General features: G+C 41.6%; 3 pseudogenes; all 3 read left to right on the forward strand.

The window, feature by feature from the left end:
* The first annotated feature begins 8,935 nt into the window (after nucleotides 1–8,935).
* On the forward strand, nucleotides 8,936–10,738 carry LOC149516274 (18S ribosomal RNA; annotated as a pseudogene).
* Nucleotides 10,739–11,041: 303 nt separating this feature from the next.
* On the forward strand, nucleotides 11,042–11,197 carry LOC149516275 (5.8S ribosomal RNA; annotated as a pseudogene).
* A 233-nt stretch (nucleotides 11,198–11,430) lies between these two features.
* LOC149516276 (25S ribosomal RNA) lies at nucleotides 11,431–20,242 on the forward strand (annotated as a pseudogene).

Genomic DNA, 20,242 nt, shown 5'->3' on the forward strand with positions numbered 1-20,242 from the left:
CGTGCCTAGTGTGTGGGCCTCAACCTCTGGCTCGCATGTTGGTGCGTCTGATGTGCCTAGTGCACCCACCCAAGGCGTGACGTTTTCCCCTACCTGATTGTGCAATGCTCTCGTTACATCTTATGTATGGTACTGCTTGATCTAGTCCCTGAACTGCCATAAGTCCTCTACTGGTTCCCAGCTCACCTCACTGTCTGGAAGTCCTTTCCAGTGCACCAAGTACTCTTATCTTGGTTGATAGTTCTTCCGTCTCACCTCTCGATCAGCTATAATGCTGTGGACCTCCTTCTCATATGAGGCCCTTGCTCTCAATGGCACACTCTTTGACTCTGCCCGTCCTGGATCTCTCTCATCCTCATGGAACGACTTGAAGATGTTTACATGGAACACGGGGTGTACCTCAGCTTGGGTGGCATATCTAGCTTATAGGCAAACTTGCCTACCCTCTTAACTACTCGAAAAGGTCCTTTATACCTTCGGACTAGGCCTTTGTGTAACCCCCTGTGGTGCACAATGGGATGCAGCTTCACTAACACCAAGTCTCTAACCTGGAACTGCACATCCCACCTATTCTGGTCTACCCACTTCTTCGACCTCTTTGTCGCCTTATGTAGATAGACTCTGACCAAGTCAGTTTGCTCCTGCCATGCCTTGGTAAACTTGTATGCTACTGGATTCGACCCTGTATAACCTGCAGCAATCAAACTAGGTGTTAGTGGTTGTTGCCTTGTCACAACCTCAAATGGGCTTTGGTTTGTTGCCTCACTCCTCTGCAAGTTGTAGGAAAACTACGCAACATCTAGCAGCTTTGGCCAGTCTCATTATGTGGCACTCACATAGTGCCTGAGGTAGACCTCCAATAGTCCATTCACACGTTCTATCTGCCCATCGGTCTATGGATGCATGCTGGTGGAAAAGTTTAAGTCTGACCCTAACAGCTTGAACAACTCAGTCTAGAACCTGTCTGTGAAACACCCATCCCGATAACTAACAATGGTCCTTGACACTCCCTAGTACTTAACCATGTTTGTCAAGAACAATCGAGCTACCTTCTCGACTGGGCACTCCTAGGTTACTGGAATGAAGATTTCATACTTGGAAAACCTGTCCACCACTACCATGATGCTTCCAAACCCCTCTACTTTGGGTAAACCAATTATAAAATCCAGAGAAACACTCTCTCATGGTCACTCTCACACTAGCAATGGCTCCAAGAGACCATTTAGTTTCTTGAGCTCCACTTTGTCCTATTGGCACACAAGACAAGTCTTCACATAAGCCTTCACATCTTCCCTCATGTGCGGCCAGTAGTACCGGTCTTTGATCAACGTTAAGGTACGGCTCACTCTTAGGTGTCCAGCCCACCTTGAATCATGGCATTCTTACAAAACTTCCTTGCTGAGCTTCCCGTGCTGTGGCACAAACAGTCTACTACCTCTGGTGTACAACAAACCATCTTACACCCAAAACCACCTAGTCTTACCTTATTGGGCGTACTTCATAAGAGCCTTGGCTGTAAGATCATGCACAAGTCTTTCCTTGATGCACGACACCAGTGACCCATCTGGTTGGCTAATGGCAGCAAGGTTAGTCTTCCTGCTTAGGGCATCTGCCACTAGGTTCGCCCGCCCCAGCTTGTACTCCATCTGAAAGTCAAATTTCATAAGAAAATCTTACCATCTTGTCTGTTTGGGGGACAGCTTCTTCTGTGTCTGGAAGTAGCTAGTTGCCACATTGTCTGTCCTAACCACGAACCTCGACCCCAACAGGTAATGGCACTAAGTACGTAAGTAGTGCACCACTGCAGTCATCTCTTTCTCTTGGACCGTGTACTTGTGTTCAGTCTTGTTCAGCTTCATGCTCTCGAACGTGACTGGATGTCTCTCTTACATCAACACGCCCCTTATGGCAAAGTCTGATGCATCCGTATGCACCTCATACGGCTTGGCATGGTCTGGTAAGGCCAAGACTGGCTCTTCGGTCACAGCTTGCTTTAACTTATCAAAGGCTTCCTGGCACCCTGCGCTCTATTTCCATGCTCTCCCTTTCTTGAGCAAGTCAGTCAATGGCATGGCTATTGGCGAGTGACCTTTGATGAAGTGCTTGTAGTAGTTAACCAGCCCAAGGAACGATCTCAACTCAATGACCTTGGCTGGCAATTGCCACTCTAAGATGGCGTGCACCTTGCCTTCATTCATGCGTATCCTGCCACCTCCCATTATGTGGCCTAGGAACGGGATCTCTTGCTAGATGAATGAGCACTTTTCCCTCTTAACAAATAGCTTGTGTACCTGTAACACCTCGAAAACCTATCTCAAGTGGTCTACATGCTCTCTCAAAGTCTGGCTGTAGATCATAATGTCATCCAAATAAACCATAACAAATCGATCAAAGAACAACTGAAGTACCTTGTTCATAAGGGTGCAAAATGTTGCTGGGGCGTTCGTGAGTCCGAAAGGCATCACCAAGAACTCATACGAACCATACTAAGTAAGACATGCTATCTTTGGCTCATCTCCCTCCGCGATCCTAACTTGGTAGTAGCCTGACCTCAAATCTAGCTTGGTGAACCACCTCACACTCCTAAGTTGGTTGAACAAGTTCGCAATGAGTGGGATAGGGTACTTGTTCTTGATGGTCAGCTTGTTCAAAGCTCGGTGGTCTATGCACAGCCACAATGACCCATCATGCTTGCGCTGGAATAAAATCGGTACACGATATGGTACCTTCGATGGCCTAATAAAGCCAGTATCAACTAACTCTTTGAGTTGTTTCCTTAACTCCTCCAACTCTGGTGGGGGCGTTTGGTAAGGGGCTCTAGCTAGTGGTTTAGCCTCAGATACTAGCTGATCTTGTGGTCCACCTCTCTCTTAGGTGGTAGCTGGCTAGGTAGCTTTACGGGCATCACATCACTAAAGGTCTTCAACACTTTTAGCACCTTCAAGGGTGACTCGATCTCTTTCTCCCCTGGCTCATCATATTTCAGGGCTACCAAGAAGGTGTCTTCTTCTCTGTTACCGCCTTGGCAAATTGGATGGCTAACACCACCCGAGACCTAACTCTAGACCCTCTCCTCAATGGTACTAAGCATTGGCACTGTGCATCCAAAATGTAAATACAATTGGCAAAAGGCACAATGAGGGCATTAATCAAAACAAGGAAATCCAACCCAATCATAAACTCATAGTCGTCAAGAGGTATTACCTTTATGGTCTTCTTGCCTTTCCAGTCTCCAACCTACAACTCCATTCCCCGTGCTACTCCAATGACTGAAACCTCCTTGGAGTTCACCATTTTAATGGTACCAATCCCTTTCTGCACCTTTAGTTTGAGCTTTTAGGGGCCATCAGTACGTTCACCTGTGTCCACCAGTACGCTCACCTTTTGACCCGTAACCATCAAATCTACAAACATCAAGCCCTTTGGCTTGTGGCTCCCCTTACTCTGGATAGCATTGAGCACCAATGACCCAAGCTTTGCTGCTCCTGACTCTAGTTCCTCGTTAAACTCCTTGTCTACAGCAACCAGCTTGCCTTTTTACAGACAATTACGTGCTATATGGCTTTCTCTACATAGGTAGCATGTTAATGGCTCTCGGTCCCCCTTTGCTTTCCACTTGCCTATTGGTAGCTTCCTCTTGCCATCCTTGGTTGAACGGTCTCAATCTCCATCCTTGGACTCCCAGTCACGGTCTTTCCCCTTGGACTGCTTCTTTTGGTCCCTATCATCCCTGCCCTTACCCTTGGGCTTGAAAGACTAGAACTTGTTTAGAGGCTTGAACTCTATCAAGGTCTCAGCAGTAGTCACGGCTTTAGCCAAGTCATGAACTCCCTTCGCTTGTAGCTTATGCTTCATCCATGACTTCAGCCCATCCATGAAAGTAAATAAGGCATCTTTCTCACCTAGATCCGAGATCTGTAGCATCAGTTTACAGAATTTCTAGACATATTCCCTTATGTCCCCTTGTTGGCTCAGCCTGTATAACTTTACCCATGCCTCATCATCGATATACTCTGGGTAAAATTACTCTCTGAACTCCTTTTAGAACTCTACCCAGGTTCTAATCTTGGTCCTTCCATGCTTGACATCATCACACCTGTGCCTCTACCACAATAAGGCTACATCAGTAAGATACATAGCAGCAGTGCTTACCTTTATCACCTCATCTTGCATGCCCATGGCCTAGAAGTATTGCTTCATACCCCACAGGTAGTTGTCTACTTCCTTGGCCACCCTAGTCCCCTTGAACTCCTTAGGCTTGGAGACATCCATTATGGACTTGGACACTCCAGCAAACATGTCATTCCCAATGGCAGTCTTGTAAGCAATGAGCTCACTGGCAAGCTCCTCCATCTGCTGGAGCATGGCCTCCATGCCATGGCGTAAGGTCAGCACTTCAGCCTCCAAGGCCTTATTCTTTTGGGTGATCACGTCCATACCTTTGTTGAGAGTAGCTTGTAGCTCACCTTGGATCTCTTCCCTCATGGAGTCTAGTAACGCAATGTGAGTCTTCAATTCTTCAAGCTTTTCCCCTATATCGCCCATGGTCACCTTCACCTTGGCCAGCCTACCGTCCGTGGTAGACCATATATCTTTTGAACTAGCTTTCCTGCTTTTTCCACATCCCTGTTTCTGGGCCTCTGGTTGTTGGTTAGCAACGTCACTTTGGGATGCCATCTCTTTAATCATGATCTAACCTACACAACATAAACACGCAAAATCGAACTTGCTCTGATACCAACTATCACGGGCTCTGACCTTAGACTTAGAATCCATGCTACCTTAGGCTTGGAATCTCCTTTTTTATGCCTAAGTCAGCCCAAAGCACAAGCACGCAGGCACTAGAATGATGGAAAGGTCTGATTACGCAAGTTAAAGAGAAACAGGATAACAAGGCAGAATGCTGGAATATGTTGTGTATTCACTGAAACAGAAGTGTTTGATGGTGTACCAATGAGGGTGGAGTAGCCTTCTATTTATAGTTGAGGCTCTAGCTATACTTAATGGCAATATCCCTAGAATAAAGGCTAAAATCAAGGGATTACACAGATTACAATCAATCAGGATTCTAACTCCTAATTTTTAAGGTCAACCAAATATGCCAGGAGGCTCCTACTGATCCTGCAAGCTTCCAAAAGCTTCACTTGCATGTCTAGCACTTTGGGCCCTTTTGGATGTGGTGCACGCCTACCCAGGGCATGACATTAGCACATGCTTCGACCATCATTGGCACATACTGGCCCTTTGTGCAAGTGGTTCCTTCGAACACCATCGGCATATGCTAGGCCGTGCACCAAGTGTAGGTATCTTAGGCCATAGTCATGCATTATGTGCACCACAACCAAGCAATAGGTGGGTTCAAGTGTCATGGTTCATAAGCTAGTACAAGCCAAAGGGTTCTTTCCAAGTTGAGTAGTAGTTCAAGTTCTAGTGAGATAGAGTTTGACATCCAAGAGAACCAGGCTTTGAGGTTCACTAGATGTCTAGGTCATGGGTAACTAGCCCAAAACAATGGGGTAGGTAGTGATAAAAACTCTAGAGGCCTAGGAAAGGTGTTTAGGTTGGGTAGGATTAAGCTAGGCCTAAGGGTAGGCATTGGTAAGCATTGCACAAGCATCCAATCAAACCTAGGTGAGAGCATTGATGGTTAAAAAATAGGTACACGGTCGAGCCCAAGTGTGGGCACACCTGAACACAATCCTGGGAGGATTAATTTTTAAAGCTTCTAGAAAGCCTGATAATCAGCATGATTTCAACAAGTCAAAGATTGTGCAGCAACACTAATCCCTTAGAACCAAGAATTGTATCTTATCTCCTAAAATCATAGGATTCAAGCCAGTGTAATCCCTAGAGTTTAGAAATGTATCTTGGCACTAATTGTAAAGGGGACTCAGTTATAAATAGCGAGATTCTCATCCTTATTGTACACACACTAGAACCATTGAGTAATAACATCCTTACTTTTACCTTAAACTTTGTTTTATTCATTTGTTAGCCTTTCTGCAAGCACTTGTTGTGGCCTTTTATTTCGTAACTTACTAGGTGGCCAAGCCTTGTAGTCTAAAGTGTCCATGCACCGTTTCTTATGTTAGGCTAATTTGGGATGCGGAAGAGTTCATTCTTGTGCTTAGAGCTGTGTGAGCCTGAAGCTTGAGTCTCGACTAGTGACACAAGCACATCTTCATATTTTTGCCATGCAAATGCCATTTTTATGGCTTGTAAATTCATAAAATGCTAACTAACACCCGCACCTAAGCTTGGCTCAATTCTGCCAAACCTGAACATTGGGCCTAATCCTCTAGAGTCTTGATCACTGTCTGTAAATTCATAAAATGCTAACCAATACAGACATACACCCTTAGGCTTAGCTCAATTTTGTCAAACCTGAACACCGGGCCTAAGCCTCTAGAGTCTTGATCACTACCTGTTTCATTGTTCTAGGCTAGTTCCCCATGACTTGGACCTCTAGTACACCTTAAGGCTTGGTCCCCTTAGCTTTCAGACCTTGTCCTACTAGAACTAGAACTGTTTCTCTACTCAAAAAGAACTCTTGGTTTCGGACCAGAATACAGACTGTGACATATGCACATGCCTCAACTGCCATCAAGACATGTTGGCCCTTGGTCTTGGCATATGCTTTGATTACCATCGACACATGTTGGCCCTTGGTGTAGGTAATTCCCTCAAATATTATTGGCACATGCTAGGCTGTGCATCATGTAGACCATGACTGGGCAATAGTTGGGTTCAAGCACATCTTCATATTTTTTCCATGCCAATACCATTTTTATGGCTTGTAAATTCATATAACAGTCTCTTATGCCTTCATGTGAAGTTTCATGGCAAGATGACTCATTTTTTATTTTTCATGATTTTTAAAATTTTTCATGGTTTGGGATTTTTTAAATTCTTTTAAAAGGAGTTTTGGCCCTAAATTTAGTATACGTGATCCTTGTATTTTTGTAGGCATCCATAAAAAAATTCAGCTAAGAACTCGAAGTGTAGAAGATCTTATGGCCATTTGAAAAAAGCATCCTTATTTTAGACACTTGAATGGTTATTGGTTGCAAACCTGTAAAATGCCTTTTTAAGGGGTTGTGAGTTGTTGAGGATCTTTAAGGGATAAGGGGCCAATATAACGGCTAAAGACTAGCACCCAATATACATCATGTGCACACACCCCCTGGCCCCCTTCCTCAATCGTTGGAACCCTCAATGCCATTGACTAGGTTTTCCAACAATCTTTCGATGATGGTGCCCTAGCTAAAAAATGTGACAGCAGTACATGCCTGAGCCTAGCATGTGCATCAGGGCCCAAAATCAAACTTTAGGCAAGGCCTTAACCATCATCAGCACATGCTGGCATATGGTATGGGCACATACCTTGACCAACATTAGCATAAGCTGGCCTTTGGTAAGGGCACCTACCTCAACCACCACTAGCACTAACTGGCTTTGGTATGGGCAATTGCCTTAACCACTATTGATATATACTGGCCCTTGGTGAAGGCACATGCCTCGATTAGTATCGGTAAAAAATAGCCTTTGGTGTAGGTAGTTATCTCAAACACCATTGGCATATGCTGGCCCTTGCTATAGGCACTTACCTTAAACACCATCAACATATGCTGGGCCTTGGTGTGGGCACATGCCTCAACCACCATCAACACCTACAAACCCTCATGCAAGATATGCCTGTTTGAAAGAAGTTCCCCATTATAGACACTTTAATGTCTACTGCTAATATATCTGTAAAATCTATCATGCCTTTTAGGGGTGATTGTCTAGTCCTCTTTTTTCCCTCATGAGGGAATAGGTGTGCATGATAGGCTTGTTGTTGCAAACATCCATGGCAATGTCCCTAGAGCAAAATCCAAGCCATGCATGCCATCTGGTCATGTTATCAAGTAACTAGTTGCTTTGGTGACCTATAGGAGCTCATGGCCTTAATTGGTTAGTGTGCATATGGAAAAAAGGTTCAGTTGTGCTGAGCTCAAGCCCATGCCTATGATTGATGTTGCCCTAAACCCCAGACCAAGTCCTTAAATTGGGTAACAGCTCCTTAAAGTGGTGCAAGCAGAAGTTGCAGTCACTAGTTTAGTCTAGCCAAATCTCTTAGGTATTTGGCAATCCCATCATCCCTTATCATCAACCATAAAAATGCTTTGGCTTGGCCAAGCCTGTGCATGTAGCCCATGCTACCAAAGGCCCTAGGAACAAATCCCTAAATCAAGCAACATCCCCTTAGGGTGGTGGCTACGGAGGTTTCGTGTGCTGTCTTGACTAGACCAAGCATTGGTGGTATCATGCCATTGTTGCTTATTGGATGGCAAGGGCAGTCTTATGGCCCTTGCTTGTGTTTTTCCCATGCCAAGTGGTTGTGGCATGGCCTCGTACATCATTTCTTCTTCTCACTCATCGAGTAATTAATTGGGTGGGTTGTGGACTAGTGTGCATAGATGCTACCACTTGTATGCAACAAGCATATGAGTGATGTTATGATTATGCATGTTGGCAGGCTCCATACTCGATGCATCAAATTGTCAACCCATCATCCTTTTCAATCTCCCCCTATGTGGTCATCATACCTTGGGGATGCAATCAGGATCCTATGCTACATACCTAAATTAATGGTAACTAGATGTCTTGCAATCCATCATTCTTCATGTATCTTTAAGGGCTATGGGTCAAACCTCAATCATGTGTTGTGTCCTAAGTGTGCCATCCAAACCTCTATAGCCACATTGGTGCACTAATGTTCGATCGTGCTATTAGATGTGGAATGTTTTGTGGGTACAAGCTCTCGACCCTTGCACATCTGTTGCTATGCATTTTATGAGCTTGACATGCATGATGCTTGTGCTTTGTGTTAGCTATCTTAGTCACTCAGTTAGTGCATTGAGGCCCATGCAGTGCCAACATCCTAAAAGAATGTTACTTGATTGATCTTGCCAAGTAGTCATATGCTTGTCTCGAAGATTAAGCCATGCTTATGTAAGTTTGAACTAATTCAAATAGTGAAACTATAAATGGCTTATTAAATCAATTATAGGTTATTTGATGGTATCTACTACTAAGATAACTGTAGTAATTCTAGAGCTAATATGTGTAACAAACCCCAACTTTTGGAAGGGATGCATTCATTAAATAAAAGGTCTATATAGGCTTTGCCCATTACTCTGATGATTCATGATAACTTGATAGATCACACAGCCTATATGCCGGAGATGCATCATTCAAATTTTTGCCCTATCAACTTTTGATAGTAGGGCAATGGCTACTATGATGGTGATGGATGATAGAGAATTAGAGTTCGATTCCAAAGAGGGAGCCTGAAAAATGTCTACCACTTCCAAGGAAGGTAGTAGGTGCACAAATTACCCAATCCTAACATAGGGAGGTAGTGAAAATAAATAACAATACCAAGCTTTATGAGTCTGGAATTTGGAATAAGTACAATCTAAATCCCTTAATGGGGATCCATTGAAAGGTAAGTCTAGTGGTAGTAGTTGCAGCCATTCTAGCTCTAATAGCATATATTTAAGTTGTTGCAGTTAAAAAGCTTATAGTTGAAACTAGGATTGGGCCATCCGATCCACTTCACAGTGAGCACCAAGCTACTTTTCCCTACTACTGGTGAGGCACTCCTAGCCTTAATTGGACAAGTTGTTCCTCTAACATTGTTACTTTGAAGAAATTAGAGTGCTCAAAGTAGGCTTGTGCTTGTATACATTAGCATGGGATAACATCATAGGATTTTAGTCTTAATGTGTTAGCCTTCAAAATAAGAGTAATGATTAACAGAGACAATTAGGGGCATTCAAATTTCATAGTTAGAGGTGAAATTTTTGGATTTATGAAAGATGAACAACTATAAAAGCATTTGCCAAGGATGTTTTCATTAATCAATAATGAAAGTTAGGGCTCAAAGATGATCAAATACCATCCTAGTCTCAACCATAAATGATGTCGCCAGGGATCGATGGATATTACTTTTAGAACTCCACCAACACCTTATGAGAAATCAAAGTCTTTGGGTTCTAGGGGAGTATGGTCACAAGGTTGAAACTTAAAGGAATTGACAAAGAGGCATCACCAAGAGTAGAGCGTGTGGCTTAATTTAACTTAAGAAAGGGAAACTTACTAGGCCCAGACATAGTAAGGATTGATAGATTGAGAGCTCCTTTTTTATTTTATGGGTGGTGGTGCATGGCCGTTCTTAGTTGGTGAAGTGATTTGTTTAGTTAACTTCATTAAATAACAAGACCTTAGCCTACTAACTAGGTACGCAAAGGTGATCTTTTATGGCTAGCTTTTTAGAGGGACTATGGCCACTTAGGCCAAGAAAGTTTAAGGGAATAACAGGTCTGTGATGCCCTTAGATGTTCTTGGCCACACATTTGCTACATTGATGTATTCAAAGAGTCTATAGCCTTAGCTGACAAGCTTGGGTAATCTTTGAAATTTCATCATGATAGGGATAGATCATTGTAATTGTTGGTCTTTAACAAGGAATTCCTAGTACATGTAAGTCATCAACTCATGTTAAGTACGTTCCTACCTTTTGTACACCACCCATTGCTCCTACCAATTGAATGGTTTGATGAAGTGTTCGAATCTCGATGACATGGATAATTCATTACTTGTGACATCATAGGAAGTCCATTGAACCTTATCATTTAGAGGAATAAGAAGTCGTAATAAGGTTTCAGTAGGTGAACATACAAAAGGACCATTGTCCAAAGGATCATTGTTGAAACCCACTTAACGAATGACTCATGAACATATTAACAAAACACCGAAAGGGTGAGGGTGCCTTCATGCCCTGAGCCCTTTTTAGCCTTAGGTGGGTGTGACACTTCATTCTACCTCTTGGAAGGGTGAAATGATTGGTATTGCTGCCTGCAGCTGAACAACAAAGCCATAGTGTGAATTGTGCCAAAGAACTAGAATGAAAAAGAATGCATGTACCATCATCATCCTATTTACGATGTGTGCATAGTCGGTATTGTGACTATCTTTGTCATGAAAAACCAAAAATGACTCTCAACAATGGATATCTTAACTCTTACATTGAAGAATAATGTAGTGAAATGCAATTCTTGGTGTGAATTGTAAAATCCCGTGAACCATCGAATCTTTGAATGCAAGTTATGCCCCAAGCCATTAGGTCGAAGGCACGTTTGCCTGGGTGTCATGCACTGTCACCCCCTCTAAACCCCTGCCTATCGAGCTCTAGGTGAAGGGGGTGGAAAATGGCCTTTTATGATCTTATCGGTCATGGTTGGCCCTAAAGTGAGTCCCTGGCAACGATAGCACTGTGACCATCAGTGGTAAAGCCCCTAATGTGCCTCATCTTTGATGACATTTACTTGTTGTCCACCCAAACACTATTAGATCCCCCGTATCACTTGGTCAATGCTTGCATCATGACCTTAGGTTAGGCGAGATTACCCACTAAGTTTAAGCATATCAATAAGTGAAGGAAATGAAATTAACCAAGATTCCTCTAGTAGTGGTGAGCAAATTGAGAATAGCCTAGCTTGAGAATTGGACACCTTCGATGTCCAAATTGTAGTATGGAGAAGCATCCTCAATGGTATACTGGGCCCAAGTACCCTAAAAAAAGGTGCCAAGAGGGTGAGAGCCCTGTTGTGCGTGGACCTTTTCATAGCACTAGGCATTGTTTGTGAGTTGGGTTGTTTGGGAATATAGCCCTAATCAAGGGGTAAATTCTATCCAAGGCTAAATATGGGTAAGAGATCGATAGCAAACAAATACCATGAGGGAAAAATGAAAAAGACTTTGAAAAAAGAGTCAAAAAGTGCTTTAAATTGTCAAAAGGGAAGCAGATGGGGATCGATAATGTGCCTTGATCAGATGTGGAATAGTGAGAGCTGATTCATTGATTAGCTCAAGGCATGGATTGACATGGGTCATGATGGTAGCCCAAGCCTAGGCTTTCGATATGCTTATAAAGATGTTATCGTCATGATCATGGAATGCAGCATACATCATCTCAATGTACCTTGACATCGACATGCACTAGGCATTAGCTTGTGGTCTCAGCATCTGACCCATTTTGAAACATAGACCAAGGAGTCTAACATGTGTGCTAGTCAATGAGTTAAAAAACCCATAAGGTGCATGGAAGTTGATTGGCAAGATCTCTCATAGGTGCACCATTGACTGACCTTGAACTTTTTTACAAAGGGATCAGGTGTGAGCTGCCTGTTAGAACCCAAAAGATGGTGAACTATGCCTAAATAGGTAAAGCCAGATGAAACTTTGGTGGAGGCCTGCAGTGATAATAATGTGCAAATCATTTGTATGACTTGGGTATAGGGGTGAAAGACTAATCGAACCATCTATAGCTGGTTCCCTCTGAAGTTTCCTTTAGGATAATTAGAGCCCTTAGCTTGTTCTATAGGGTAAAGCTAATAATTAGAGGCATTGGATGGACAACGCCCTCGATCTATTCTCAAACTTTAAATAGGCAAGATGGCATGCATCACTAGCTAAGCTTTCTCTTAATGAAGCAATAGACCATATGGCATTGGATGGATGCTTTTCCACAAGTAGCCAAAGATAGTTTGATATCTAAATAGGCAACCAACAAGCCACAAATTAATCTCAAGAGTATATAATGATATATTGGGCCATATTAGGAGCACACCAAGGCAACCTTCGATGTTCCCATAAGAAAAAAATTATTTTATTAATATCAAAAAAGTACAACAAATATTAAAAGAGCACCGAGTCTTCCCACCATCGTCAGGGCCAGAGAGGTAGCCTTAGATGGGTGGTTTAATATGTACCTTAGTTAGTGAGGTAGCCCAATAATATGTCGATTGCTTAACCCATCAAAAGAGATTAAGAGATTTTATATCGATGCTACTAAGAACCATTACAAAGTTTGAAATGGGAACACTTTTTCCAAGCCAATGAGATCTACCCTCTTTTTTGGCACCTTTACTTAGTCATGGCCCTATACATGGGTGGCTCATTACATCCTATGCTTGGTTATGGCCCAATACAAGGTTGGCTCATGACATCTTCCCCCACTTATTTTGTCGATGACCTCATTGACTTATTGGCGTAGAATACTTCAATCTTTTGCTTGAATGCTAGGAGGACATGATCTCTCTCCCAACTAGTTTCTTCTAGTCCTAAGCTCTCCCATTCCACTAAATATTCATGAACTATTTTTTGAGATACTCAAGATACCTTGTTAACTAAAATCTCTTTAACTCAATGTTTTGATGGTGGCTTCATGGTAATGGCAACTCTAGTTGATTCACCTCAACTTGTATCTGTGGGGTTTGCATGATAGGACTTTAAGTTGTTTACATGGAACATTGGGTGCACCTTCATCCATTTTGGTGGGTCAATTTTATAAGAGGCATTCCCAACTTTGGAAAAGATCTTCACTGGACCCTTATACTTATGCTCCAACTTATGATCCTACTTCTTTAGGAACCTAGTTTGTTCAGGCACTAATATGACAAGAACAAGATCACCAACTTTGAATTGTTGTGCCTTTCAGCCCTTATTTGCCCATTTCTTCATGTGGTTCAATGCCTTCTCTAAGTTTGCTTGCACAATTTTTGTGTTTTGTATTGATTTTTTGCTAAGGTTGAAGGCTCGTGGATTCTTCCCTCGATATGGCTCAAGGGATGTATGTAGTGGTCTTCGTAGTTGTTTAGTAACCACTTCAAATGGACTTTTGTTTATGAAAGAACACTTGTTGGAATTAAAACAAAGCTGAGCTACATCCAACAATAAAGGCTAATTCTTCTGATTAGCTTGAACAAAGTGTCTTAAGTACTCCTCTAATAACCCATTAAATCATTTAGTTTGACCATTAGCTTGCAAGTGATAACTTGAAAAGATGTTGAGCTAAGATACCAAGATCTTGAAAAATTCTCTTGAGAATGACCTAGTGAATCTTGGATCCCTGTCACTAACAATGTTTTAAGAAAGGCCCTAATACTTAATTACATGTTTAAATATTTTTCAAGCAATATCTTCCATGATGTAATACTTTTGGGCGAGAATCAATGTAGCATATTTAGAGAAATGGTTAATCACTACTAGAATAGACACAAGATCACCAACCTTAGGAAGGCCCAATATGAAGTCAAGGGAGAAACTTACCTAAGGTCTTATGGGCATAAGTAATGGTTCAAGTATGCTTGTTGATTTCTTCTTTTCAACTTTGTCTTATTGGCAAATGAGGCAAGTCTTCATATAGTCCATCACATCTTGCCATATGTGAGGCCAATAATAGCTTTATTTCAGTAAAGCCAAAGTATGTTGCCAACCAAGGTGACCTACCCATGGTGTATCATGGCATTCCCTAGCATCTATTTAGACCTCTTACTTTTGGCACAAACAACCAAAGACTTTTTGTCAATAAGACCCCATTTTCTTGCCAAAAGTACTTGGACTTCCCTTCTTCTACTAGCTCCAGGATGGCACTGGTCTGTAGGTCTTTCTTCAAATTATCTTCAATTAGCTTGCAAATATCTATTGTGATTTTACTAGCTACCATTATGGCAATTCTCCTAAAGGTAGCCAGCTTTGCCTATCTATTCAGTGCATCTACCACTTGATTGGTTATTCTAATTGTGTGCTTAAAAAAATTCAAATTCGGCTAGAAACTCTACCATTTAGCTTGCTTAGCCATGAGCCTCAGTTGGGTGAGAAAATGACTAATCATCACATTGCCTATCTTAACTACAAATTGTGAACCTAACAAATAATGCCGCCATGGTTTCAAATAATGGATTACCATTAGAAGTTCTTTCTTTTGAGCCATATATTACTTTTTAGCTTTACTTAACTTTTGACTTTCAAATGCTATAGGGTGCCATTCTTGTAAAAGCACTCCCCCAATAGTGAAATTAGATGCATTTGTTTGAACTTCAAAAGGCTTCCTAATGTAAATGAGAGTTAAGACAAGGTCCTTCATCATGGCTTTTTTCAAGCCTTCAAAAGCCTCTTGACATTCACTTGTCCAACACCATTTATGCTCTTTTTTCAATAGCTCCATGAGAGCCATGATTCTACGAGAGTATCCTTCCACAAATCTCCAATAATAGTTGGCTAACCCTAAAAATGAGTGGAGTTCACCTAACATTCTTTGGTGTTGCCCAATCCTTGATAGCCCTAACTTTTTCCATGTCCATTCGAATGTGGCCTTGTTCAACATTATAGCCTAAGAAGTGAATTCATGTTTGAGTAAATGCACTTTTTTATCTTTTAACATACAACTGATGGTCTTGTAGTATTTGAAACATAAGATGTGGGTGCTCTTGGTGCTCTTCCAAGGTAGAACTATAGACCAGTATGTCCTCTAAATAGATGACCACAAACTTGTCAAGATAGTCATGGAACACTTGATTCATCAAGGTACAAAATGTTGCAGGGGCATTAGTTAATCCAAAAAGCATAACAAGAAATTCAAATGCACCATACTGCGTTACACAAGTGGTTTTTGGCTCATCTCTTTTAGCAATTCTAACTTGATGATGGCCAGATCTCAAGTCTAATTTGAAGAAACACTTAGCCTAGCTTAGTTGATCAAACAAATCTACAATAAGAAGAATAGGATATTTGTTTCTCATAGTGACTTTGTTCAATGCCCTATAGTCCATACATAACCACAAACTCTCATTAATCCCATCTTTGTAAATTGGCTTAGCCATATAAGAAGGCTCCCTTCTCTTTACTCATTTCTTGAATTGTAATGTTGAAATCATTTTCTTCCTACTCTTATGAAGGATTATGGCTGACACAATACATAAGCTTTCCCCCAAGAATAATAAACAACTAGCAGTAGGGATTAGGATTGCCTAAGCGAACATCATGAAGCCCAATCCTAGGACAACATCAAAGTCATCCATGAGGGAAATTATAAAGTCTATATTTCCATCCCATGGCCCTAACTTGGTCATCACACTCTTGGAGCTTCCACTGATCACAAAGGCTGACGAGTTAACCACTTTCATTTGCCTACAGTGTTTATTAACCTAGAGACCACACCTTTTTGCTTTCTCTGGTGTGATGAATGTATCAATTGCACCTATATCTACCATGGCTTTTGTGGTTTTACCATTGAGTACTAGGTCCATATACATCAAACCTCTCACAGATTCTTTCTTTATCATGTTTAGTTAGGTACAAAAGGCATTAAGGAACTATATTGAGCCCATCCATGATGGCTTATATTTAACTTCTTCAACATTTTTGACTACTTTGGAGGACTCTTGAAAGGAGGCTATCAAAGCATTAAAGCCACTTCTACGTGGGCATTTGGCCACCCAATGTGACCCCTTGTATAAGAAACAAGCTAGCAGTTGCTTCAGATTGAAATTTGATACATTGTTTACCTTGGGTCAGGTATTGCCTCAACTAGAAGGCATCTTATCTAATACTTCATTGAAGGGTCTATCTACTTTGACCATTTTTCTACCATTCCCAAAGTTGGAGTTATTGCCATTTGATAGAGGGTTCTTTCATTTTGAGGGGGCATTGTTATAGTCATTAAGACGTTTGGTGGCAACCATGGTCGTGGCCACATTTTGCACCTTTTATCTTTGTAATTCCATCCTAGCCCAAGGTTTGAGGCCCTCAAGGAATTAAAACATCTTGTATTTTTTAGACTTGTCTCTAATATCCAACATCAAGGTAGAAAAGCTCCTTACAAACTCTCACATTGTTCTTGTTTACACTAATTCTGGAAGCATCATTCGGGCCATATACTCAACATTTTCAAGGAAGAACTCATTTTTCAACTCTTGCTTAAGATTTGCCCAAGTTTTAATAGGGCATTCATTACTTACAAAATTTGAACACCACTATAGCTTGGCATCCATGGCAAGGTTTATTGAAGCCATTGCAACCATATCCTCCTCTGATTATGTCTGCATAGCTTAAAAGAATTATTCTATGTCAAATAGGAAGTTCTCAAGCTCTTTGACATCTCTTGCCCCCTCATTACATCGAGGCTTTGGCATTTTGGCCCTTTTCCCTTTCTCCACGAGCTAAAACTTGACCTGGCCATAGCCATTTATAGCATACTCACTTGGGCCCTGAGCTCCTCAAACTCTCTCTAGAGGACACTCAAGGCATTTTTGGTCTCCTCACCCAAGCTATGTAGAGTATCAAACAACTCCTATTGGGATATCTTGATCTCTTTCAGTGGATCATGAGTTACCATATGAGCTTTTAGGGTAGCCACCATGGCGGACACTAAAGGCATCTTTGGTCTCCTCACCCAAGCTATGTAGAGTATCAAACAACTCCTATTGGGATATCTTGATCTCTTTCAGTGGATCATGAGTTACCATATGAGCTTTTAAGGTAGCCACCATGGCCTCAAGCTCCTCGATCCTTTGTTGATCATTAAATCCACCACTCGTAGCCATTTTTTCAATTCTCTAGCACTTTTCAATTATGCTCTAATACCACATGTCACAGGCTAAGCTTTCTCTCAATGAAGCAATAGACTGTGTGGCACTTGGATGGATACTTCCACACAAGTTAGCCAAGGATAGTTTGATATATGAATAGGCAGCCAACAAGCCACGAGTTAATCTCAAGAATACACAACAATATATTGGCACATAATGGGAGCACATCAAGGTAACCCATGGTGTTCTCATAAGAAAAAAATGTTTTATTAATATTAAGAATAGTATAATAAGTACAAAAAGAGCATTGAGTCTTCCCACCATCGTCGAGTTTAGAGGGGTAGCCTTAAATGAGTGGTCTAGCACATACCTTAGCTAGTGAGATAGCCTAACAATACATCGACTGCTCACCCCTCTAAAGAGCTAAAGAGATTTTACACCTATGCTACCATGAACCATTACAAAGTTTGAAATGGGGACACTTTTTCCTAGCCCATGAGATTTACCCTCCACCTTGGCACTTTTACTCAATCATGGCCTTATACATGGGTGGCTCATGACATCCTATGCCCGATCATGGCCCTATACAACATTGGCTCATGACAGCATGGTTGCTTCGTTTAGTCGTGCCACAGAATCGAGAGCTTTAAGTAGCCATTTTTGGTAAGCAGAATTGGTGATACAAGATGAATTGGAAGCCAAGTAATGATGCCCAATTATGCTCTAACCTAGAACCCATAAGGGGTGTTGGTCGATTAAGATAGTAGGATGGTGGTCATGGAAGTCAAAATCCACTAAGGAATGTGAAACAAGTCACCTATCGAATCAACTAACCCAAAAAATGGATAGCATTTAAGCACGAGACATATACCTAGCTGTGGGGCAAAGGCCAAGCTTTAATGAGTAGGAAGACATAGTAGTCGCCACAAAACCTAGGGTGTGAACCTAGGTGGAGCGACCATCGGTGTAGATCTTAGTGGTAGTAGCCAATATTCAAATGAGAACTTCGAAGGCTGAAGCGGTGAAAGGTTCCATGTGAATGGCACTTGCATATGGGTTAGTCGATCCTTAGAGAAAGGGAAAGCTCGTCTGATAGCATGTCTAGCATGAGTTTCAAAAGGGATTTAGGTTAAAATTCCTTAATTAGGATGCAACAGCTAACGACAACATTAGGGAGTTTGGAGAAGTCGATGGGGGCCTTAGGAATAGTTATCTTTTTTGTTTAATGGCTTGCCTACCCTGGAAATGGCTTAGTTGGAGGTAGGGTCCAACAACCAAAAGAGCACCACACGTTTTATGGTGTCAAGTGTGCCCTTGGTGGCCCTTGAACATCTAGAGGATCAAGTGCCATCCATGCCTAGTCGTACTTATAACTACATCAGGTCTCTAAGGTGAATAGCTTATAGTCGATGGAACAATATAGGCAAGGGAAGTCACAAAATGGATCCATAACCTTAGAAAAAAGACTGGCTCTAAGGGTTAGGCATGATGGTCCCAATCTCAAACCCATTAGCTATCGATACATTGCTCAATCTACTCCTATGGTGAGAGCAGGTTACCATGTGCTGGTTAAAGGGACTGCGAATTGCTCCCTCGGGGGCCTTCCCTAGCTGAGAGTAGTCAAATTAGAATTGGTATAGACAAAAGGAATCCAACTATTTAATAAAACAAATTAATGCAATGGTTTCTGCATATGCTTACGTAATGTGATTTCTACCCAGTGTTTTAAATGTCAAAGTGAAGAAATTCAAACAAGCACAGGTAAATGACAAGAGTAACTATGACCCTTTTAATGTAGCCAAATGCCTCATCATCTAATTAGTGTTTCACATGAATGGATTAATGAGATTCCCACTATCCCTGTCTACTATCCATTAAAACCATAGCCAAGGGAATAGGCTTGGAAGAAACAGCAGGGAAAGAAAAACTTATTGAGCTTGACTGTAGTCTGACTTTGGGAAATGACTTAATTGGTGCAGGATAAATGGAAGGTCTTGAGTGAAATTGAAATACCACTATTTTTAATGTTATTTTACTTATTCCATGAATTGGAGGCAAGGCATGACCCCTTCTTTTAAACCCAAGGCTGGCCTTGGTCAATCAATCTGGGCATAAGACATTGTCAAGTAGGGATTTTGGCTAGGGGAGCACATATGTTAAAAGATAACACAGGTGTCCCAAGATGAGCTCAACAAGAACAAAAATCTTACATGGAACAAAAGGGTAAAGGCTCATTTGATTTTGGTTTCTAGCACAAAAATAAACCATGAAAGCATGGATTATAATCCTTTAGAACTTTAGAATTTAAAGTTAAAGGTGTCAAAAAAGTTTCCATAGGGACAACTAGCTTGTGGCAGCCAAGCATTTATAGCGATGTTGCTTTTTGATCCTTTGATGTCGGCTATTCCTATAATTGTGAAGTAAAATTCACCAAGTGTTGGATTGTTCACCCACCACTAGGGAATGTGAGCTGGAATTAGACTATTATGAGGCGAGTTAATTTTACCCTACTAATGGCAACATCATGCTAGTAATTCAACCTAGTATGAAAGGAACCGTTGATTTCCACAATTGGTCATTGTGCTTGGTTGAAGAGCTAGTGGCACAAAACTACCATGTGTTGGATTATGACTGAATGACTCTAAGTCAAAATCTGAGCTAGAAGTGACACACATGCCCTTCACTCAATTATCGATCCATCATGGGGGCACATGCTAGCCCTTTATGTGAGTAGTTACCATGAACACCATCAACACATGCTAGGTTGCTCACCATGCACCGCATAACCTGGTAGTAGGTGGGTTCAGGCACATCTATTGTGCCAA

This window comes from Durio zibethinus, chromosome 10, assembly GCF_047325235.1.
Source record: "Durio zibethinus cultivar Kanyao isolate XHJ-2024 chromosome 10, ASM4732523v1, whole genome shotgun sequence".
NCBI classification, from domain to species: domain Eukaryota; kingdom Viridiplantae; phylum Streptophyta; class Magnoliopsida; order Malvales; family Malvaceae; genus Durio; species Durio zibethinus.